Source organism: Pinus tabuliformis, chromosome 2_2, assembly GCF_031772625.1.
Source record: "Pinus tabuliformis cultivar Carrire ecotype Pingquan chromosome 2_2, CPIR1, whole genome shotgun sequence".
NCBI classification, from domain to species: domain Eukaryota; kingdom Viridiplantae; phylum Streptophyta; class Pinopsida; order Pinales; family Pinaceae; genus Pinus; species Pinus tabuliformis.
The window spans coordinates 978666118-978691166 of record NC_142300.1 but is presented as its reverse complement, the minus strand read 5'-3'; positions in this window follow the sequence as shown (position 1 = coordinate 978691166).

The window sequence follows — 25049 nt, the reverse complement described above, 5'->3', positions numbered from 1 at the left end:
GTCAAACTTTTCTTTTAATTTGTATATTAACATCATTGTCCCTAAATAAATAGACTTTGACTTGCCGTCTGGTCCAAAGAGAGGGGTAGTGGAAGCAAATTTCAAGTTTTCGAATAAGGTATCAGTGATATGAGCATCACCCCCTAGCTTATCATTCTAGAATGCATCTAACAACATTTTCTCCATGGAAGTCATATCCTATAAGTAATCATCCATACCAACCTCTATTTGATTGCCTCCATTTCCAACTTATGATGAAGAACTACTATTGTTGTAGTCATACCCAATTGGTGAATCTAGACGTAGTGGGAATAGAATATGTGGTTGATTCGACCATTATTTGTATGCTTCCTCTCTGAGTCTTTCTCTTAATGAAATTTTCTCTTGATTTAGCGTTTTAATGGGGTGCATTGGAAGATGGTAGGTGGATAACTCATCATCACTAGAATCCTAATTTCAAAAAATATTGAATATATTAGTACATCATTGATATTATTAAGCACGTCAATGTAATTGGTTTGTTGAAATTAGATTATAGCAAACAATTATTACCATCATTGATCTAGGATTATGTCTAGAAGATGCCATGTTCCAATTGACAGGGGGAGTGGTTGTCCATTTTCATCTACCAACTACTTGCGATATGTTGCTCCTAATAAGAGCTTCCGACATTTTTGAAATGGAGGAACATTTTCTACATCTGAACTCAATTCTGAATTAGTATCCTGCAAATTTGAATACTTTTTTATTCAAATTGACATGGATTAAAAAAAATCAATTAGATAATCGAAATATAAATAAAAATCCGAAATTATGGGACATGGAAAGGGAGAACTCCACAAAGGAATTTGACTAACAATATGGAATGAGCTGGAATTTGAAGAATTAGCCATTTGATATTATGAGATTTTCTCCATGCATTTTAGAAAAATCAAAAAGAAAATGTTGTGTACATATCTAAAATCAATTTCGAGAACTATATAACCACAATCTCAAGTTCAGTATAGTTTTCAAACCATTTTTCAAGAATAAGGCGACTTTAAGCGGAAAATGTATACTATGAACTACTGTAACACATGTGGATGTGTGCTAAAGGATAATTTGAGATGAATATGCGATTTTATGTGAAAATAAAATTTCAAATAGATTTTAAACCCTATCGATGCTTTTATCAAGACTAACTGCACCAATGTGTTTAAATAATAATCACATCAGAGCACTAAAATAATAACCGCATTGATTTCCGACATTTTGAAAATAAAAAATAAAAATATTCTATCATATCGGTGCTTTTATAAAAATACAACACCAATGCGTTCAAATAAAAACAACAATGATCTGCACCTGTTTCCAAATTTCGAAAATAAAATTGAATTCTACCATATCAGTGCTCTTATAACAATTACAACATTGATGCATTTAAATACAAACCACAATATTGCGTTAAAATATTAACCTCATTGTTTCATGATTTCGAAAAGAATTCTATCATGTAAGTGCATTTAGAAAATTTGGCACCCTGACAATTTTGGTGTGCTTTACTTGTAAATGCACTAGTGCCCTTTAGTGTCAAATGCACTAATGTTCGTCTTAAGTGAAAAAAAAACACGAGTTTTTTTATATATAATTGAAAATTGAGTGGCAATTGATTTTTCGAAATCTAATTGCATGAAGTCTTTTAATTAGTAAAAATTTATTCACTATTTCATTATTTTTCCCAAAATTTCAAGGGAGTGATTTGCAAGAGAGACATATCGGGAGCATTGTGCAGCAGCAGAATACTTTGGACAAGATCAGTAGTCCGTGATGGTATTTGTGTGCTCCAAGGTGACATCTTTCTGGAACCTGACTCTTGCCTCCATAGCATCTGGGTACACTGCTCAGGCTCCTCTATCCAACTCGTTTGTAAGCATGTGCCTCATTGTCTTCATTGCGGCTGGACCAGCAACATACTTATGCATGATGTCTGCACTGATAGACAAGTTTGGGTTGGTGGCAATGCACATAAACTCGTCGAAGTACAAGTCAAGCTCTAGTCGCACATGTGCCTTTGTCTTCTCCTGGGTAAGATTCCCAATAGATGGGATCGGATGTACACGCACCACAACATCCATACTCTTGAACACGCATGCATGGGAAGCTTGTATACTAGTGATGAGCTGCGGGAGATCTTTATAGCTTCGGATCTGACTTCAGGTATGTGACTTTAGATTGACTGCATTGGCCTTCATCATCTTAGGCAAGTGAAGCGGGGCTCCCTTGTATCTCATCATCCATGTTTGCATGTAATCAACAACAGCATGCAAGTTCGTCAAGATATGTGCTCTTCTAACACATCGACACTACCATTCGTTGAGATGAACGACTGCCTTATGCACGGTGCCAAACTTGTAGTACAAACCTCGCATAACTATGTCAAGGGAAAATACTTCATCTAGTATTTCCTTCTTCAGTTCAGCTCGAGCAGAAGTTATCACCAACTCTCCTCCTGGCTTGGTCGTCTATAGTTCCTTAGCCATTTGCTCATTCTCAAATATCAGAAAGTGAACACTTGAGCTAGTGGTTTCAACATACACTCTGGTTGCATTGACCAAGGCTATTGGATGTTTGCACATGTTAGACACGAACACTCGTTCCTCAACTTGCGTAGGATATGTATAATCATCCGGAGTCAACACCCTACAAGATTACACAACTCTATGTTGAGACTTGTCGAATAAGATGTTGTGCATCTCTCCTTCCGGCTGATCTCCAAGGATATCAGTGCCTCCTTGGCCACTTGAGACTTGCTCATCATCTAGATGCGGTGAAGCAGGCAAGTCGACCTCTTGGTGGTGAGGCATGAGGTCGATGTCCTGTTCCAATTCCTGTTGCTCCATATCCATATCCAACTGTTGAAGTGCTTGCTCTATCTCACGAGCGAAGTCTTGCTCCTGTGATGGTTCACCCTGTCTGCCTGATGCGAGTTATTTTGATGAATCCACTACCAGTACAAGCATTGTTTCATCTGTTTTCACATGTTGCGCCCCCTTCTATACCTATTGTTGTTGCACTTCCCTCTCTTGTTTGAACATCTCCTGCTCCTTCCGAAGGTGCTCGTTCAGCTCATGCAACTCCTTCTCTGTTTTCCTCCATTTTTCTCTTCTCCTTCTACCTTTGCGCGATTCTCTTGTCGCGTTGTTGCCTATTTTCCTCTATAGCCAAAGCTTCTTTCTCCACAAGTGGTTCTGCTCAAAACTTATAGCTTTTTTCTTCCTCCATGTGGTCAAAAATCTTCCTCTTTCCCTTGTCACGCACTGGTATGCTTGCCTATACTGCCACTGTTTTTGGTGTTGGTGCTCTCCGGGATGTTGCTTCATGCTGCTTCACTAACCACTCCACAGCGAAGCCAGCTTATTCATTAGGTCTAGAGAAACTGTAGCAATATCTCCATGGGTCCTCCTTGGCCCAATGAAATGCCATGCAGATCCAGTTGAACTATACTCTCATGCAGTGATCTCTCACAATACAATGTGGGTCATATGGATTGTAACTTCAGAGGTCGAATGGATACTTCTTCATATATTCTTCTTCGACATCCTCTTTCTTGAAACTCCAGATCTCATATAACCCAATCCACAATGGAAGAGCAAGCCAAGGTGCCTTCTTCTTCCAGTGCAGTCTAGTTGTCAATCCTTCCGAGATGTGATATGCTACTTCCTGCATGACGAGTATGTCCAAGGAAAACTTCAGTAGAACATGTGGAGCCTTCTTCGCGCTGAACATTCGTATTAAGGTGTCGGACGATGAGGCATACCAACCAACAATGTCTATCAGTGCCCCCATTACTGCCCTCGACATGTAGGGTGGATCTTGTTCAAATATCATCTTGTAAACTGGGGTGACAAAATGATCAGACAGCCATGTGATAACTCCTCTGAAGCTGAACTCGGATAACAACTTACAATATGTGTTCACAGTAGTCTCTGTCGGTGACCATGCCCACTCCAAGCCCAGGAACTCCTATCAGGCACAGATTGCATCTAAGATGTAGGAAAACATGTAGACCCAGGCTTGCATACCTACAGGTGATTGTCGAGCCTTCGTTACCTGTTCCTTCAGCTGATTAGCCAACATGCCGGACCAGTTACATGGTTTCCCCTCTTTGGCCAGTTGGTCCAGTGCGATCACCCAACTTTGTGGGAAGGTTTCCGTGCTTTCTTGGCCATACAGTCAACATACAAATATGACCAAGTATTGATACACCTTCCATAGTATCTTCTTCTTATAGATCTATTTGGGTGTCATCCTGAATCTAGCTGGCTCCTTTACCCAGTTCTTAAGAATGTCTCTAGAGTTGGCACTGCTATCGGGTAAGGTGAAAGGAGTCTCCATGATAGTCACGGGCTCCGACATCTGATACATATCATCATAATCTTGTGCCCATAGGGTTGCAAGCTTCGTCCCACTGACACTACTCAAAGTCATCCTCTCAGGATTAGTGTGCGAGACGATCTAGTGTATCATGTTCACGCATGGGAACGCGAGGTATCTGCATGCAATCCGGTAGAAGCCAGACTTTTGAATGTTCACATACACCTAGCAGTCTTTGATGTATTCCCTAAAAGTTCCTTCAAAATATTCATTGACCTCTTTCCATTTCAGCTTGATGTCCTTGTCTAATAACAGTATCTTCATACGTCAGTAGACATGCGAACACCTGTTCAAATGTTGCTCCAGTTGCACTTTCGTCAGTGTCCTTTGATCCTCCTCTCTTGGAGGCCATTGATCCTATACTGCTAAGAAGCAGATGAACACCTAAAATATCTAGAGACAAAGCAACATGCACGACAATAAGTCTGTCAGCGAAAACCAAAGAAAATTCGGGGAAGGACATAACACATACCTGGGGAATGATAGGAAAATATTGCACAATTTCTTCTAGGAGGCTGGGTGACTGGCTTCCAAAACTGCGCAAAAGGAAAATTAGGCTATTTGGGAGGCAATATTGGCCGCTAGATTTGTGCAACGCACAATCCAGGCTGACTGCTGACTGCTGGAATTACGCAATGTGCAATTCTAGCTTGTAGTGACTGCAGACTCAGGGACTACATTACGCAATTTTTTGGACCAGTAGTCACTGTCCCTCAAAAATGCACAAATTAGTCATGGAGGATAGTGCCTGGGTATAAATGCACATTTCTAGAGAGGAAGACAGAGCCTTCCTTCCCCGGATTGCGCAATTTTGTCTCTGTGAGGTAGAGTCTGAGTCAAGGCTGGCCAGACTCGCCGATGGGCAACTGAAAGAAAATATGAAAGTGAATGCATGGCGATTATGAGTGAAAGAAGAAGTGATTGATCGTGCATGTAAACATTGAATGAAAGATTCAGAAAACAGATCAACATGCATGTGGGTGAAGCAAGTCACCAAATCGGCAACTGTTCGTGAAAAACAGTTTCATGCATGCAACAACAATCAGATAGCAACGAAAACTGAAACGGTGCTAGTACATGCTAGTACGCATGTAAAAGATAGAAATCGTTTAAATAAATCAAGCAAATGGCACTCACACAAGCAAAAACACAAAAAGCGACAGAAATTTTGAGAAAGACAAGTTGAGACCACCTACCCTTGAATAGTTGAGCCAGATGTGTCGAAGAGTCCTGGATGTGTTGTGGGATGTCAGATCTCCAAGATCGATGTGAAAGAATGATCCCTGATGCATTGAATAAATAAGTTTGAGCTCATGACATGCATGCCACAAATCAAGGAAAAAGTGACACTTGGAGGAAAGTTTCTAAAACGAACTTTGCATGTAACCTCCAGCTGCTAAAAATAGCTCCCTGAATCATGGGATGCTTTTTTTCATGTTGCCTTTTTCTATTCCGAGAAAAAGAAATTCATGCATGCAAGTCAATTTCCCTTGGTCCTGGGTGGAACTGGTCAACCCAACTACTCATGCATGAGGCCGCTCAACTGCTGGGAGAAAAATGTGCATTTCTGGATGGGAGCTAGGCTGGTTGCCTAGGATATTTGCGCAATTTATGGGCAAAGCAGCTGACTTCTTCCCAGGATTGTGCAGTTCTTGGGCAAAGCAACCTTGCTAGGAAGGATTGCGCAGCTTTCTGGGTGAAGCATGACTAGTAGGATTGCGCAATTCTGAGGCCCAACAGGCTGCTAGACAAAATTGCGCAATTTCTGGAGGGAAGGTTGGTTTCCCTCCAGAATCTCGCAATTTCTTGGGGGAGCTGTGCAGCCTGCAGCTGGACCAAGTCCAGATGAACAGCCTGTGAGAGGAATGCATAAATATTTGATCAACGGGTTGTTTTTGTGCAAGAAAAACACTGAATCTTGTGTTCTTGTCAAAGCAAGACAAGGGGAGGGAGGCTCCAAAACAAAGCTAAGGAAATATTTTAGAGGGTGGTTGTAGCGCTACAGCACTTGGCAACACACTGGTAGAAATCCATCTCTCTGAATGGACCTTGTTCATGACAAGCAAGTCTAACACCTCCAGAAGTATTGTTCAGTTCTCAGTTCATGTTGGTTTCACACTAGCTTGATTGTAAGATGTAGCTCTACCAAGCTCTTGGTCAATTGACACACATTCCAAGCCAAGGAAACATAGTTGTTTCGATTGGGGTTGAGGGGTATATTGGTGCACAAGCAGTATAGTTGTCTAAGTCTTAGTTTCATCTATGGTGTTGCTCCAATGCTAGCGGGCCTGGACAATACCCCGGCACTTAGGAACACAAGCATGGCTCCACTGCCAGTGACCCTGGTCAGTACGCTGGCGGAGTTACTTGCATCACCTCTCTGCACAGGAAGCCTTTCTCTTCTTTCGCATTATTCATTTTTAATTTTTAATTTTATTTTATTTTATTTTTTACTTTTCATTTTTTCATTTTCATTTTTTTAACTATGCATAGCACTTATTCATTTCATAGGTGGAAGAGGGATCCCAACTTATTGAGATCATAAGAGGTTGTTCCAGTAGAGAAGTAGTTTATTATATCTCTAATGTTCCTGTTAAGGTTTTCCCCCTCACCTTACTCTACTTGACTGAGCTGACAAGGGTTAACCCAAAAACAACCAATTAGAGTAGGTGACACTAGTTAGTGTGCAAGCATTGTGTTTTCACTAAGGTTCACTTCGAATAGTAAATATTTTCCTTCGACGTATCATGGACTAAAAGTAACAAGTTCTTCATATATAGGAAAGATGACAGATAACCAAGTATTGATAGTTTCAAAAGGCCTCTTGTACTTTACCCAGCTTGTTTCAAGATTCATACATGGTTTCATGCGAAACTAACCTACGAACAAAACAAGCAAACTAACAAAAAACAAAGCAAAGAAGAAGTAGAAGCAAAAGCGAGAGAAAAGCAAGTAAGCAAACAGGCGAGCAAGCAAACAAACAAACAAAGCAAGTAAGCAAATAAGCATGCAAGCAAATTAACTAAAAGCAAACACTACTCCTACTCCTAAACTAATAGTGCATGGGCTTGATCACGTGAAGTGATATTTCCAATGCAGCCACCGGCGCATTGGTTGACCCATGTTGGTGAAGGCTTGGTCCGCGAGCAACCTAGTTGTGCAAACTAACAAGCAAGAAAGATATAGCAATTAAGACAACCACACTTCATGTTTCAAAGTGCCCACGAGACATAAGTGAGTGCAAGTGCATGACGAGCAGTCCGTGGACTTATCATGATGTTGTGCGACACTGCATGTAGATTTAAATCATATACACACTCTTGACTGTGACATGCAAGAAAATGAAAGAAACAAATACAACTTGCATCGTGCATGTGTGCTTGCAATGTAAGATTCCTCTAATGCATGAGCGATAGGATCGTGCAGTTCGAGTGGAGGAAACATGATCTATGTGTGAGATTGATCTTCAATGCATACAAATGAGTGATGAGGAGCCTTGGGTGGTTGAAAAGTTTCCTGATCGGAAGTGAAAATAACCCCAAGAGAGTGAGGGCCTGACATAACCATAAGCTTCAGCTGAAGTGCCTCGACAGTCTTGGGTGTTTCAACTTCATTGTCAAATAGATCATCATAGACAGGTGGCTTTGAAAAATCAACTACGATAGGATCATGATCGTGATCAAATATAGGAGTAAATGGATCATGACCGCCACGATCATAAAAATCAATGATTTCATCGGCATCCTCATGATCAGATGAATCAAACAGAGGGGTAGATGAAAAGCGGACAAATTCATCCTTTGTGTTTCTAGAAAAGGCAGATGAAAAATCAAGTGGATTTTCAATGAATAACTTATCCTCTCTGTTGTCGGATGATGGACTGACATCCGGTGTGTCCTGCGAGTGATCAACGATGGGTGCATCTGTGGATGAAGATACACATGTAAAATCATGGATGGAAGGTTCACCAAAGATGTCAGGAAAGAATGGAGGAGGCTCGGACGGAAGGGAGTCATCCTTCGCCGAGTGTTGATGCTCAAGCTCCCACTCATATTCTTCATGAATGACAACGCATATTGGTTGTGCAACACTAACTCCTTTAGTGGCTTGTTCCTCATTCACAACAAGTGTAGAGTCTAAAATAGAAGAACACAAGACACTACCACCGGGAGGAACAGCCGAGTGCGAAGACGGAGGTTGTGGAACAAAATGCATATGACAACTCGATGGACTCACAACCAAATCTACATGAAAATTAAGTGAAGTGATGTTGGGAGAATGTGACAATTGAATAGATGTGTGAGCATGATCTTCAACATCACTCTGCAGTGGTCGAGCTGTTTGATGAGGGGATGGCAGACTGTCACTTGTGACAGTGACGGCATCCATCTATGATTGTGCAGCTCCATCACTAAAGAATACTGAGCTCGGTTGATTTCAAATTTCTTCTTGGGACGAGAAGACTTCTTAACACAGTACTTGAATCAATCCCAAAGATAGAAAAATTTCATCTAGCTCTTCGAAGCTTGAAACTGCAAATCACGGAAGTGTTGCCAAAAATCCATAGTCGATTCATGCGAAGCCTTCCGTTGTTGTAACAGTTTTTTGTCAAGATGGTCTGGATCAAAATGATAGAAAGTGTCTTCAATGAGATCACATAAGTGGTCAAGTGAGTGCATGTTGTCAACCGGTAGGCTACACAACCATCAATGTGGAGATTCGCGAAGTGTGTATGCAAGCAGTAAACTAGCCTGTTCGTCAGAACATCCATCTTCCTCATGTAGCATGGAAAGAAATTCATGTAAGAACTCAAGCCAGGCCACTTCACCCTCACCGTCATATGTGTAAGTGGACAAGATATCAAACAACTCCCTTGTGATGGTGACATCTTCGTGATTCGAAAAACATCGTGGAGGGAGGAGAGTGCAAGAATCCATGATAGATATGCAAAGGTTCAAAATAGGATGAGAGGACACATCTTGTCATTTGGCCCTCCTTCTAGCGCCATAAATGTTAACGGTGCTGAACCCACCAACATGTCAGGGGATCTCCCCAGTAAGAAGTCTCAATTAGACCTCAGACCGTTTGGTGTAGGAGTCCTAGCAGTGGGTTGTACAGTAATTCCTTAACCGTGATTTTGCACAGAGGCAAGATAACTCTATTGGTAGCAAGGGTGTGACAGCTGTAGCGAGCTAAGGAAGGTGCATGAGAGGTTCTAAAACATGGGGGTTGAGATGAGTGTGCCCCTTGGAAACCTGTAATAGCACGCAGTTAAGAAGGGAACACGCAAGCAAAGATGCATCACAACATGGAAGGCAAGTTAGCTAGCAATCCAAAGTGATGGTTAAGCCAATAGCACATTTCAGAAAGATTCATACATACATACACAGAAAATTGCATACATGCATGTGTAAGAAAACAATTACATATATCATTTAGAGTAAACTAGATAGCATAGAATATAATACAACATATGCATGAAATGTGTTGGCTCTATTATATTAATAAGTGTAAGTTCCAATCATACAATACATCCATGTCCAACCACTAGATCCGACAGCAGAACGTTATAGCCACAACCGCCTACTCCTTGTATTGTTTGCATTTAATTCCCTAGCGCATTGTAATTTTCAACACACCAGTGATTTCATAGAACTAACGCCCTAGTGCATTGTAATTCTTAATGTACCAGTACTTTCATAGCACTAATGCCCCACTGATACAAAATATTAGTTCCAGACCTAATGCATTATTCAAATTAACAACATCGTTTCTTTTATATAAGTCGCACACTGGTGCTTTTATACAAATCATACACATCGGAGTTGCGAGTTTAAATAAAAGCACCAGGTCTGTAATATTTTTTTGTCTTCCTCGGTGTTGTTCCTGAAAAGAATGCCCCAAGGCATTTTTTTAATATATATGCACCGAGTGGTATACATTTTAGGCACCAGTGTTATTTGCATTCAATGCCTTTATCCTTTTAATTATGTATATAGCCCTGATGATTTTATGTATTTAGTGCACCGGTGTTATTTTTCCATGAAGTGCACTGCTAAAAAAAATCACTAAAACCTCTGGTTGCGTGGATTTTTTTAGTTGTGATGAAGTTTTGCAATAATTCTCTTTACAACATGCTCTACTACAAATGGATTGTTTAGCAAAGGTTTTTTTGAAAATTTCTACTAATTTTATAACACTAAAAACCTTCGTTATAACCTTCGCTAGAAGGTATTTTCCTTGTAGTGATAAATCAGAGGACAAGGTCGTAGGGAAGCGATCAACCTAGAAGATGTGGCATGAGAGAAAATGGCGGTGGATGCATGTGGGGTAGCGAGAACATGTTGCATCAAGAAAATAGCGGTGGCATTATGTAGTGGCAGCATGCAGGATAGCTAGAACATGTGGCATCAGGGAAAATGGTAGTGGCGGGCATATAATTCAATACTTTGCATATCAAAAATAAGCCAAGAAAAATAGCATGCATTCATGAACATTGGATATGCTAAAAAGTACAGTGCCGGCCCCTTGGAATAGGGGTAGCAAAAATCTTTGGATACAAAAGGGGAATAAAAAACTTTAGCTCGAAACAGGGGTAGTGAAAAACTTTAGATATGTTATGAATTCAAAACTTTGTTTTTATTGGATAAAATAACATTAGTCCATTTTAATGTTTCCTTGAGGCACGTGGAGTTTCCAATAAGAGGTCCAATGCAAAAATTTGGTTAAATTTTGGTAAAACTAAATGGCCACCCAAAAAGTTTGGTTAAATTTTGATAGCACAACTAGTGAACCCAAATTAATATGAATTCAATGATCTACCAATTGCTATAGTCCCTACGCTGCTATAAGCAAGGACTAATAAGACCTAATGTGATAGCCTCTAAAATGTCTAACATGCTCTATATGTAATGATTTAAACATAGATTAAAATCAAAGAAATATAGTGTGACATGTCGATAGAAAAATCTCATAAATTGATGGAATGTACAATGTATTTCCAAGATTATAGTAAAGCTTTTAAGTCACCAAACACTTATCTTAATTTGGGGTGATTATTATTTTTTTAATAAATTGTTTTTGTATTGTTTAAAGTTTTAAAGTTCTTCCATTTGTCATGTTAATTGAGATTTTATAGCCATAGTTTTTAATACTTATATAAATCAATAAGAAAAAATAATAAATTAATTGTAGGTTGAAATTGTAAATTCAAGTATGTATGTATATATATATATATATTGTTGTAAATATATTCACTACTGAGAGGGGGGTGAATTAGTAGTGATGGCCTTTATACAAATTATAAATCTTTTTCCCAAACTCAATTATCCATGCACATGCACAACATTAGATCATCAAAACATGTAAGTAGCAATAAACTAAAACTATAATAACCATGAGAAATATCAACACAAGCATGTACACGTAAGGAAACAAGTATTTCTATCGGAAACCCTTTCGGGAGAAAGCCACCCTATTATTGTTGTGTTGTTTAATTCCTTTTATTAATCTGCTAAGAAAATTGTACATGGATTAGCTTACACCCATAAGGTGGAAGACTTGGCTTTCTCTACACTATGTTGGCATCTATCAATTCAGAAATATGTTTCTCTCTCGAATCTACGAACTACCATCCGCTAGAATCACCCACGACCAACGATCCTTGCCCAACTACCAATGAACTATCCAACTCCTATTAAATGGAGAAAACTCTTCCTACTACTAAATTTTCCAAATCACTATTTATATTGAAGCCTCCATGCCTTTACTTGCTCCATGTGAACCACATTTCACAATATTTTAGACTGGGTTCTCAATTCGCTCAACATGAGAAACCCAACAACTCTACATTCTACACACAAAATATCAATCATAAATCTGACCCAAAGAAGGGAATTTCTTTACTTCTACTCACACCAAAACACTGCTCCCAAACACACAACAAGATGCCAATGTTTTGCCACAAACTACACACAAATTTTGAATCTTCTTCTCAACTCTTCTCTGATTTCTTCCCACAATAATCTGATAAATCTCTGCATAAAATATGTTAGCATTTGTTGCATTCTCTACTCACTCACAATGCCCTCACAATGGCATACACTCATACTCTCACTATGGCCAACCAAATAGGCTCACATCTTTCTTCTATTTATCATTTTTCTGTGTTGAGTCACTTAGTAAATGCTACAAGTTATGCGTCACTCAACAATCATTTTCACATGCTTCAGATTTGGTTGAGATAGATTTTTTACTGAATCAACCACTAACATCACCATCCCTTTTATATCTTCAACCTTGATCAACTTCTAGAGGCCCTGCGAACTTTTCTGACCATATGCCGAAATATTTCGACCAATAACATCACCACAACACCAAAATTGGTTGAGTAGTGTGAGGAATGTAAAGCAAAACTCGTGAAAAACCTCAGCTGCTCCCACAACATAGCCCCCATGCAATTGGAAGTCCTTAATCGCTCCCATAGGGTTGTCTTCATGTGACTTTAGCTTTTTAGTCGCTCCCATGACTCAACATGCATGCGACTGAGGCAGAGGATGAAGGAAAACATCTTTCCTCAACTCAGAAATTGCTCCACCTTCTTCCAGAGCTTGACAATCCTTTATAGGATCTATAGAAGTCACTGACACCCTTGGAACACTTCCTCAAAGCACCGCCACATCAATTTCATCATCATCAGTCAAACTGGGTTGACTAGGACGTCAACCAACAACCATACTAAGAATATGGGCCATCAAACTTCTCTACAACAACTCTGCCATTCGTATGCAGCTCCAATACTTGTCAGACATCCTCCAACACCTGCACAAACATATCAAGAATCCACAAATACATGTAGATCCTCTCCAAGCCCAAAGTATAACATCATCAACATGAGAGACCTAATTTTGGACATGGAGACCAATCAACAAGGCTCCTCAACTATAACTCCTATCTAGTGAAACACACTACCATCCAACTCATCATGACATAGGCCCCTCTACACCTCAACCATACACAAGCCACCTGCAGCTACACATACACATGCATAACCAACTCACCTGCAACCCAAGCAATCTAGTTGACATTAATTTCAACCAACAACACATCTGCAACATTGCAACACACATCAATTCCAGCATATATATATATATATGAAAAGATTAAATCTACATTATTATATATAAACATGAAGATGTTATATTATTAAATAGTTAAATATGATGATTGAAATCATAATTCGAAAATCATAGGCAGCTCATAATATGATGAATATCGGTATATGAAAGCACATAAAGAACTAAAAGGAAAATTTAGAATAATGTTAACAAAATAAATAATGATGAACTAGGTTGGAAAATATTATAGGAAATTGAATGCAAGATGGAAGCAGTGCATGTAATTATATAGCAGTTTAGGACCAATGTAGTATCATATGTATAATAATGTGTGTGGAAAGTGGATAAATCACATCTCAATAATATTTGGGTAAGGTGCAATTGTCTAGCCTTAATGGGTTTACTAGAAATGTCATCCCCAAATGCAAGGAAAACAATGCACCCATTTCTCATATTCATTGAAAAAAACATTATACATAGTTAACATGTAGGTTAATGTTTAATAACCATACAAATTAAAGCAATGTTGGATTTTAGTTTCATTATGAAATGAGACTGTAATAGACCTGGGTTAAAAGTTCATGTAATAAAGTCAATAAAGGAAAAATAAGACCAAGTTCATGGGACACGTATTCCAAGCTGAATGTTGGGTAAAACATCCTAGTGGGTGTTCATTTGATTTATTATGGCTATGGAAATTGGTAAAGGCATTGAAAAGGAAAAGAGGCATTGTTTGGCATTTTGTTTATGGAAATAAAGGAAAATAGGAGAAAAAGGAGGTGAAAGGTCACAAAATTTCATGAGAGGAAAATTGAAGGCAAGTGGAGGAAATTGAAGAAAATAGAGGCCTCAATAATAAAAAGGCTTATGAAGATCAGTTCACAACATTTTGTTAGTTTTAGCTTAGATCTCTCTCTCTATTCTCTCTCTCTCTCATACTCTTGCAAGCTTAGAGAATTCTTGGAGTACTCTAGCATTGGAGAAAGGAAGGAAAAGGAGAGCAAGGATCAAGTAAGGAAGACTTAGATCAAGAGGCTACAACAGGAATACTTGCATGTAATAGATTGCATGTATGATTTCCTTTCTAGTTTTTGCATGCATGGTATATGCATGTGTGTAGTTGGTTCATTTGATATCATTGACATGGGTTTTGTCATGTTTTTACAGTGGTTTTAGCCTTGCCTTGCCATTTTTGGATAGCCATGGTGTGATGGGATTCATTCTTGGTTGAGCTTTGGATTTCTAGAAGGTTTTGGATCTGAGTGAGGTGGTCTCAGGAAAATCCCAAGGGTTGGCGATGGAGATGGTTTTCTCTGGGAATCCCTCAACATGTGGGTGGATATAGGAAAATTCCTCAAGGGATGGTGAAGGAATTTTGAGAAATCCAAGCTCAGTTTGGTTTTGTGATCCTAGGATCAATTTAGGTGATATCACAGTAGTGTGAGGGTGGAGGAGGTTTAACCAATCCAAGCTCAGTTTTGTTTTGTGATCCTAGGATCAGTTTAGGTGAGATCACGATGGTGTGAGGGTGGAGGTGGTTTAACCTATGGATTCCCTTGGTTGTTTATGGATTGGTTTATCCAATGAGATCCCACATTCATGCTTGGAATATGGAATGGGGGTGATTGGCTGAAATAAAGATTTGGTTCAGCCCAATCTATGGTTGGATGGTACGTGGAAGTCCCTAACTTGGTTGGATTTTGCATATGGTTAATAAGAGATATTTCCTCTTACATTTATGATTAAAGGCACTTGTTATTATGTGGTTTTAATGGTTGTTCTACCATTGTTAATTACCTGGTTATATGATGGTTATAAGCATGGTTTTATGACAGTTTAATTATGGCTCTAATCACCTTTTAATTAATGAATGACTAGTTAATGAATGCATGACCTAATTGGTATTATTGTAGCTATTGTGAGAGGTAATTAGTCCTTCTTGGTAAAACTCATATAAGTTTCAAATCTCTATGTTTAAATATGCATTCATGACCTATAGGTTGCATGTTCACTATGTGTTTGACAGAATGATTGTCATGGTTAGACCAAGTTAGGTAAAGTCCTTGAGTAAGTTTTGTGTTAGAGGATTTTTCTCTATGTTATTTATCATCTCTGGAAGTTTCATTAAGTTCTGGGTAGGGGTCTGGATCCTAGCCCTAAAAAAGTGACTTAAATCTCATAGTCATTGGCATAATACTACCCGAAAGAGACTACATTTTCTAGGAAGTAGGCCTGTAGGAACGACTGGAGGGTTACAGTCGTTTGGAGGCCTTGTCATGGGAGATACGGGGGTCAAGCTCACTGAAATATAAAGTTATCTCAGGGGGTGGACACTTAGAATGGTTGGTTACTTCTTGGGGTCCTGTAGCACCTGAGGGAAGTTAGTAAGGTCTTGTTTTGTCGACTTCATTTCCTGAAGGTCATATGAGGTTGATTCATGTCATAGTAGCCCCTTGGCTCATGTTTACCCCGATTAAGATGGTGAAAGTGGGTATATATGAGAGGAGAGTGTTACATAGTGGTATGAGAGCATGGTTCAAATACTTGGACCTGCTGGGTTAGGTGCATGTGGTTATGCATGAATTTTCATGGTTATGGTTGCCATGAATAAGATCATGGTATGCAGTTGATATTTTCATGCATTATGTTTATATATTGATATGATTATGATTATACATGTACATGCTAATGTGGATTTATTTTTCAGATGAGATAAGCCTCCCATGAACATCATTGAGGTATGATTTTGATTATGGTATCTATTTGGTTATCTGACATGGTACACTTGCAAGAAGAAGAGAATCAAAGATGATGAGTAAATTGGTATACTACAATTCACGTGACTCTCCCTATAAATCAGTTGGATAGAAAGGAGATGAGTATTCTCCTAATATAGCAGATACATTGACAAGTTTGAAGGTATAAATAAGAAGTTGAAAAGCATACAATGGCAGGTTGGTTGAGGGTCAGGAAAAGAAGGCAAAGGTTAATGCGCTCATCCTTTAGAGTTTTTCATACTTGCAAAGATAGGGACAGTTGAGGATTAGTTAAGAGCATGAAGAGAATATTAATGGCACCTATGGTAGCAGGTGTCGGTCAGGATACAGGTTGGATAGAGGGTAAACTGTCAGAGGTGGTAGATCATTGGACACACCTACTAGGAGGACTAGTATGTATGGGTATCACTCTAGTTCCTTGTCCAGGAGACATCATCATCACTGCCATCATCCTTATAGGAGGAGTGATTACTTACCTGAGGAATTTAAAAAATTCAAACCACCTACATTTGATGGAGAGATGAAGAAGTCAAAAGATGCAAAGGCATGGTTTCTTGGGATGAAGAAATTCCTCAGATTGCATAACTACTCAGAGAACATGAAATCCAAAATATCCACCTTTAGTCTTAAATGGAAAGTAGATATATGGTGGGAAGATGTGAAGAATGTCATAAGCATTCGAGAGGAAGAATTGATTTGGGATGAGTTCAAGCGACTCTTCAAGAAGTCTATGTTCGAGAGATATTATGATGACATAGGTAAGGAGTTTTATAAGTTGCATATGGGTTCTATGATGGATGATGAGTATACTAGCAGGTTCTTGGAGCTATTGAGGTATGTGCCTTACCTCAAGGATGAGAAAGCAAAGATTCAAAGGTTCATCAGTGGGTTTCCAGCAACATATAGAGACTGAATTGAGTTTGATGAGCCATGGTCGTTGGAGGAACACATCAGGAAACTGAAGAATTGTTATGAGTAGTCAAAGCATAAAGTTGAGCCTAAGCATGAAACGAAGGGGAATGAGAAATCTAAAGGGAAGTGGCCACCAAAATGGGAAAGACCTCACGATGTAGGTGAGAAAGAAAATGGTGTTCCTTACAAGAAGTTCAATGTAGTTGACAAGGGACATGGGTCATGGCATGGAGAGAAACAAAAAAGAGTAGATGGTAGGGGGTTGTTGCAGTTTTGGATATGTGGAAAATATCATCACAAGAATTTTTTTTCCATTGTACCAAGGTGGAAGGCCTCATATCTACAGTGCTTAGGAGGCGTCGACAGTCAGGGATGTTGGCCATAGCATTCCTCGGATTTATGCAAATGTGGACAGCAAGCAAGCAGAGCAGCAGGCATCCATCATTGAGATGGAAGGTAAGCTCTATGGTCAATTTGTTTCTATTTTGATTGACCCTGGATCAAATTATAGTTATGTTAATCCTGACTTGGTGGGTAAGTGTGGTTTGAGAAAACAAGTGCATTCAAAGTCTTGGTTGGTGTAGTTGGCTACAGGTACTAAGAAGAGAGGTCATCACTAGGTAAGAGCTTAGGCATTTGAGCTGAATGGTATGCCTACATTAGCACATCTAAAGGTGCTTCCATTAGGGTCATATAGTATGCTTTTGGATATGGATTGGTTGTACCTCCATAGGACCAAATTATATTGCTATGACAAGGTTATTGAGTGCCTATATGATAATAGGGAAAAAAGAAACATGCATGGAAAGAAGAAGCCTACATCAGTTTTTGGGCTTTACTTACTAAGGTAAGTTAAGCTTTTAATTCCTTTATCAACCCGAGAAAGTACACTTAGAGGCACTCATCTAATGTATATAGATCTAGAAGGATCTAGGGTTCTAATGATAGCCTAGTGAAATGAAATTAATAATGCTCTCTTACAAGAGGTCCTTCCTTGTCTTTTCGAGCACTTAAGCATCAATTTATATGGAAACAAATCTAATGAAATTCTGATTGCCTAGGTAACAAAAATAGAGTATTAATTCCTTTGTTAGGGGTTCTACAATTCCTTTACAAGAATTTTGTACTATAGAGTCCCTTTCAAAACAATTTCTAAAACTTAGCTATTCAAAACAATATTCAAGATGAGTAGTACTAGAAGTTAAATAGTAAGTGATTCTTTTACAAGATTCATTCAGCTAATTACTAATTGAATTCTGCATTCCAAATCATGAATTATGAATCAACTTCTAAAATCAAAATCATGAGATAACAAGCATGTTTATTAATCCTTAAGATGGATATTGGTTGAGTCCTTTTACAAGGCTCTTTCACAACAAATACAAATCTTTCAATTAACAAATTTTAATGCTATAAACTTGCAGCACATAAATGAAATAACAAAATCTAAATATCAGATTTATCAATGCAGTTTAGAAAGAAAACTAAATAAGGAGTGTACCAGCTCCGTAGTGGGGGCCCTTCCACACTTCGCAAGCACACTGTAAGCTAACTCAAGTGAAGAAGATCATTGAATCTGAAAGCATAGGTTGAACTCAATGTTGTAGCTCTAAATTTAAGTTTGAAAATCAAAAGTCACACATAGGTTGTTCCAAGTTCTTCATAAATCAAAAGCTAAACTATCTAGTTCTCCCTTTGAGCTATTTATCACCAATTTCCATAACAAAAATAAACTATTCATCCTCCCAAATACCCTAATGAAATCTTATCATTTACATCAAAGGAGGTCGAAATTGGTTCAAATCCTCCATTTAGTCAAAAATATCAAAGAAATAAAAATTCTATTCACAAAATCTGGAAATTCTGCTGAAGTGGTTGGGTTTGGCCAACGTTGACCGGACACCTATTTCCTTCAAATTCAAAAGTGAATAGGTAATCCACCATCCATGTACATTTAGCTTCATGCCCACAATCTTCGAATTCGCCAACCTGTTATGCAACATGTCAAACCATGGAGCAATTACAGGAAGTTACAACTTCTTGTAATTTTCTAGAAAATGTCATTTTTAACACAATAATTTCAAAAATTATTTTCAAAATAAAAATAAGGATAATGACATCATATCATTTAGTTTCTAAGGGTTATGAATGAAATATGAAGGTTAGATGGTCAAAAATGATGAACAAAAGAGGATTTTTAAGTGAAATGGGCAGTCATAATTTGATACCAACATTCCCCCAAACTCAAGATTTTTCATGCCCTCATGCAAATGAATTCTAACCTGTCAAACTCTACCTTCTGCCTCTACTTCTGCCTTTGCTGCCTGAAGTAAAGTGTTGATGTTCATTTGGGCTTCATACTTTGTCTTCAAAACTTAATACTTGGTTTTAATTGCCTTCTTTTACTTGTAGAGTTTATGGGCCTTCCTACATATTTGCATTTTATAAGCTTTGAGTTCCTTAACCTTCCTTTTCAACTTTTCATTCTCATATTGAAATTTCTTGCTTTGCATTTTGAGTGTTTTATTTTCTCTTTTCACTACTCTTTCCAAAACTTCGGACTCCATAAGTTGCTGCTATAATTCCTCAACTTTCCTTTCAAACTTTTTTTTCTTCTTACCTGAGAATTTATGTTCTTGTTGTTCCTTTTCCTTGTCTTTTATTTCCAATCCTTATATGTAATCATACTGGGGCTGTTGTAGAATGTCATCTTCCTCCACCATTTTCCCTTTCTGACCAAACTTAGTCTTTCTGGACTTCCTTGTGTAGGTGGTAAAAATTTTATCCTACTCAGCTTTCTCAATTTCCTCTCTTACCATTATTCTTGTCTTTATACTGTTGCTGGATGGAGCAGAGATGCTAGGTCTGTGCTCTGAAAATTATTCTTCTATGTGGATTTTGCTGCCCTTCCTGTTCTTCATCTGCTATAAATTCATTAGTCACCAAAAAAAATTTCCATGACACACCTATCTTTTGAAATTCAAACTCAATTAAGATTTTTACTAAACCAAAATGATATAGGCTCTTATCGTTGCTCTTTATTTGTTTTTGTATGGTCTTAGACATCTTAGTTTAGCTTTGCAAAAGAAAATAAGGAAAGCTTATAACACATTCCCCTCTTAGATGCATTAGCGGTTTGATATGATAGAGGAACACTATACTATATCTGCCTTCACAAGTTATGAATTTCTGAATTACATAAACTATTTCATCCCATGGATGAATGAGCCAACTCCTAGGAATCCCTGATTTCTAGTTAACTGATGATACCCTTGTCCTAGATATGAAATGTGTCCATGTTTTCTCCTTGAACTGCTTTGTTTTAAAATACTTCTCCCCTTTTGGACTTATGCCTGTTGCTTGAGAAATTGTATCCTCTGATATTCTAAAAGATAAGTTTCCTACAGTATCTCTTTCCTCGGTGAATGAAGAGGCAAACTCCATGGTTATTAATTCATTGTATACATTGAATTTTTCTAAGAATGTTAACCATTGTTTTGCCCTAAAGATTTCTATGAAGTCGCTATGCACTTTGGAAGGGTCGAATTGTTCTGGCTCTGTTCTTTTTGCCATGACAGAAAAAAATTACCTCTTTTTATCCTATGTTGTAAGAAAAATTTACCAAAATTCTGCGAGAAAACTACCTAGGCCTGTGCTATGCTGAGTGCTATTCGTATTACCTCTTTTTATCCTAAATTGCTTTAAACCTTACCTTTACATTTTTCGACACTCACCTTTATCGCATTTAGCCTCCATCGTTGATTTCACTCCATCAGATCAACGGTTGTCACGTCATATCGCCACTTAAACCCATTCATCCATCGGAATTCAAATCACTTAACTCACCTTGACAAACTTCTCGGGTCCGATTTTGAAATTAAAGTTTGATCACTTTATGACCCAATGTCTGTTGGATATAAGAGGCCATCAAATCTATGGTTTGCAGGACTTCAACTAGCACATGGATTAAAATGGCCTTAACCCCCGTAGTTGACTATGATCTAAAAGGTTGAGTATGAGATCGACGACTAGGATCGAGTGCGGGACTTCAGCCACGATCAAGGAAATTCATACTATTTTTGGATTGACGGCTCCCTTTTAACCGGTCTTGTCGAATTTTTCTTATGCCATGGCCCTTTCTATTCATATGTTGACATTGCTATTGTCAACATACTCATAACCATATACACAAATCCCCAAAGACAGGGTTCTTCAGTCATTTGGGTTTTGTTTTTAAGGAACAGAGCAACGTTCTCTAAATTCAGCTTTCAACAATAAACATGACACAGCATTCTCTTACCTCATCGTTTGCATTAATGATGGATTCCTTTGTTCTCATACAGCATAAAATTATGGAATGAACCCTTGGTTTCTTCACCTTGTATCTAAATTTCCTTCGATTTCTTCACACATCGTTTACATGATGAGTCTCTGGTTCCCTCATACGAAATTTTAATTGAATGTTGATCCCATGTCTACATTCAGTGTTTGAATGATGATAACCTCTGCCTACACAAAATTTTGAATGATGATAGTCCCGATGGCTTATGAGCAGCAGTCATATAAATCCTTCATCATTTTGACCTGATCCCACTCTTCAAAATTCTGTTCTCTAGCTACTAATTTATGGCTCCTAATCTGTAGTTGTTGACTTAATTAGTTCTGAGTATGCATACTTAGTTTTAGTAGGTCTATTGGAACCTATGACTGTAGGTTGAATTGGTTGAATTAGAGAAGTATGTACAGGATAAAAGATAGGCTTTTAGGATCAGGTTTAGTGATATGTACAGGATAGAAAATAGGATAGAAACCTAGTTTTGAAGAGTAGGAATGACTCCTACAGGATATAAAAATGAGCATGTATAATATAATATAGGCTGGATATTAGAAACTAAAATCAATTAACATCATGAACCACTATTTAAAAATTGGAATTAATAAAAGAAATTAAAAGTATTAAAATGAAAATTCTTACAGCCCTCTGATATTGCTTTGTTTGGAAGCTAGCTTTTGCTGTTTGATATGTGCAAGCATAGTAGAATGTGATGGTGTCCATTTCTCTCTTAAGTGTAGTCTCTTCCTTCTTAGGTGCAGTCCAGTCTTCTTCTTTGCAATCTTCTTCTTCTTAGGTGTAGTCTTCTTCTTTGTAGATGCAATCTTCCTCTTAACAGATCCCATTCTGATAATGTGCATAGAACAGGTCCCTTTTCTGAGAATTTGTATATAACAGGTCCCTTCCTGAGAAATTGTATATAACAGGTCCCTTTTTCGGATATGTTCTGAGTTTAAAATTTGATCAAATCCTTTCAAAAATACTAAACAACAATCATTTTTTGTTGAGAATCCATTAGAAAATGTAAAGACAAATCTCTTCCTCTGCTGGAGTTTAAATTAAGGAGATGAAAGCATGAACAAGCTCAGACTTTCTCCTCCCCTACTGATGATTTGACTTGTCCTCAAGTCATGTTTCTGATATAGAAATTGGAAAATGATTTTATTTTGAACTTCAAACTAAATGAAAAGGAATTCTTGCAAGCCAATTGTTTGGTTTTCTCATAAGAATTTGTGTTTAGAGTATGCCATATCTACTTTTCATATCTAAACATTTATTATGTTTTTTTCTTTTTCTTTTAAGAGAAAAATAAAATGATAAAGGTTTAGATATTACAGTTCACTGTTATACTATCTGTACCTCCCTTTACTGTGACATTGTCTTCATAAAATCTTCTTTGTTGACAGGCCTATGATAGATCTGTAGCCTGTGTCCATTCACTAGATATGTTCATCCTTCTTGGTCAATTGTGGTGAGTTTGACTGATCCATTCTCATATACTTCAATGATTTCATAAGGGCCCATCCAATGGGTTGTAAATTTGGCTTTGTAGTCTTTGAATTTTTAGTCAAAGAGTAATGCCCAGTCACCAACTTGAAACTCTTTCTTCTTAATTAACTTATCATGCCACTATCTCCTTTGTTGTTGTATCATTATTTTCCTTTGCACTGCTTGTTGTCTCATCTCGTCCAGCTGATTCAATTGCATGATTATTTCTTGTTGTGCTTCAGAGAGATATGTTCCTAAGTCTGCAGCCAGTTTATAAGTATGTATTTGAAATTCTATTGGCAGCATGACTGCTTTGCCATACACTAGCTGATAACGTGTAAACCCTATTGTGTTTTTCCAGGTGATTCTATATGCCCAGAGTGCTTCATTGAGCTTATCTGCCCAATATTTCCTGTTTATTGCCACTTTTTTAGCCATGATCCCTTCTAGTGTCTTGTTTGTAGATTCCACTTTGCCATTAGCCTGTGGATGGTAGGGTGTACTCCTTCTGTTTCTGATTTTGTCCTTGTCAGTGATTTCTTCAACCAGTCTAGAAGTGAATTGAGTCCCTTGGTCTGTTACTATCTCTCTGGGAATTCCATATCTAACAAATATTTATTCAAAAAGGAAATTGACTACTGTTTGTTCAGTTGGCCTTACAAGTGCCTTTGCTTTAGCCCATTTAGTCACATAATTGGTACATACAAGAATGTACTTCTTACCTTTGGATGGTGGATTGATGGGTCCAACAAAATCGAGAGCCCATTTTTCAAATGGCCCTAGATGTACTTGTGGCTGTAGTGTCATCTCATCAGAGGTGGTTGGTCTGCCCATGCGTTGGCAGCTATCACAACTTCTTACATACTTCTTTGAATCTTTGAAAATTGATGGCCAATAGTAGCCAAGGCTAAGAATTTTGTGTGTTGTCCTCTTGGCTGCAAAATGGCCACCACAAGGTTGATCATGGCATGATTTTAGTATGTCAATAATTTCATCCTCTCTAATGCATCTTCTAATAATCATATCATAACCAGTATAAAACAAATCGCCATTAACCCATGAATATCTTGCACTTTGTTTGATGAGTCTTTTCTTCTCCTTTGAGCTGAAAGATGGAGGTACTTTTCCTGTGGACAAGTAATTAGCTAAATCAGCATACCATGGAGTTAACACTGAAATTGCAAAAAAGTGTTCATCAGGAAATGAATCTTCAACTGGAACAACTTCACCTGGATTTTGTAGTCTAGAAAAGTAGTCTGCTACCTGGTTTTCTTTCCCTGGTCTATCCAGTATGGTGATATTAAATTCCTGCAATAAGAGTAACCACCTGGTGATCCTGCCATTAGTAATAGGTTTTTTCATTAAGTATCTAATGGCGGAGTGGTCAGTGTGAATGAGGACTTCATATCTAGTTATGTAGTGATGAAATTTGTTCACCGCATGTATAATTGCAAGCATTTCCTTTTTAGTTACTGTGTAATTGAGTTCAGCAGGAGTCAATTTTTTGTTGATAAAGTAAATGGCATAAGTTAAAGCACCTTCTTTCTGCCCTAATGAAGCCCCTACTATTGTATCGGATGCATCAGTTGAGATGTGAAAAGGTAAAGTCCAATTGGGTCCCCTTAAAACTGGAGCAGTGCATAATTTCTCCTTAAGTTTCTCAAATGCATTTTGATAAGCCTCATTCCAATTGAAAGATACATCTTTTGTAGGAAGCTTAAACAAAGGAAAAGCTATCCTACTAAAGTTTTCAATAAATCTCCTATAATAGCTTGCATAAACAATAAATCTTCTTACATCTTTTTGATTTGTTGGAATTGGCAATTTAACAATAATTTGAATTTTGGTTTGATCTACCTTGATTCCCTCAGGAGAAATATGATGTCCTAAAACTATTCCCTCATTCATCATCATATAAAATTTTTCATTGCTTAAAGACAAGTTGGTTTCTATACATCGTTGTAAAACTTTCTCAAGGTTTTGCAAAGAATGGTCAAAGGAATCACCATA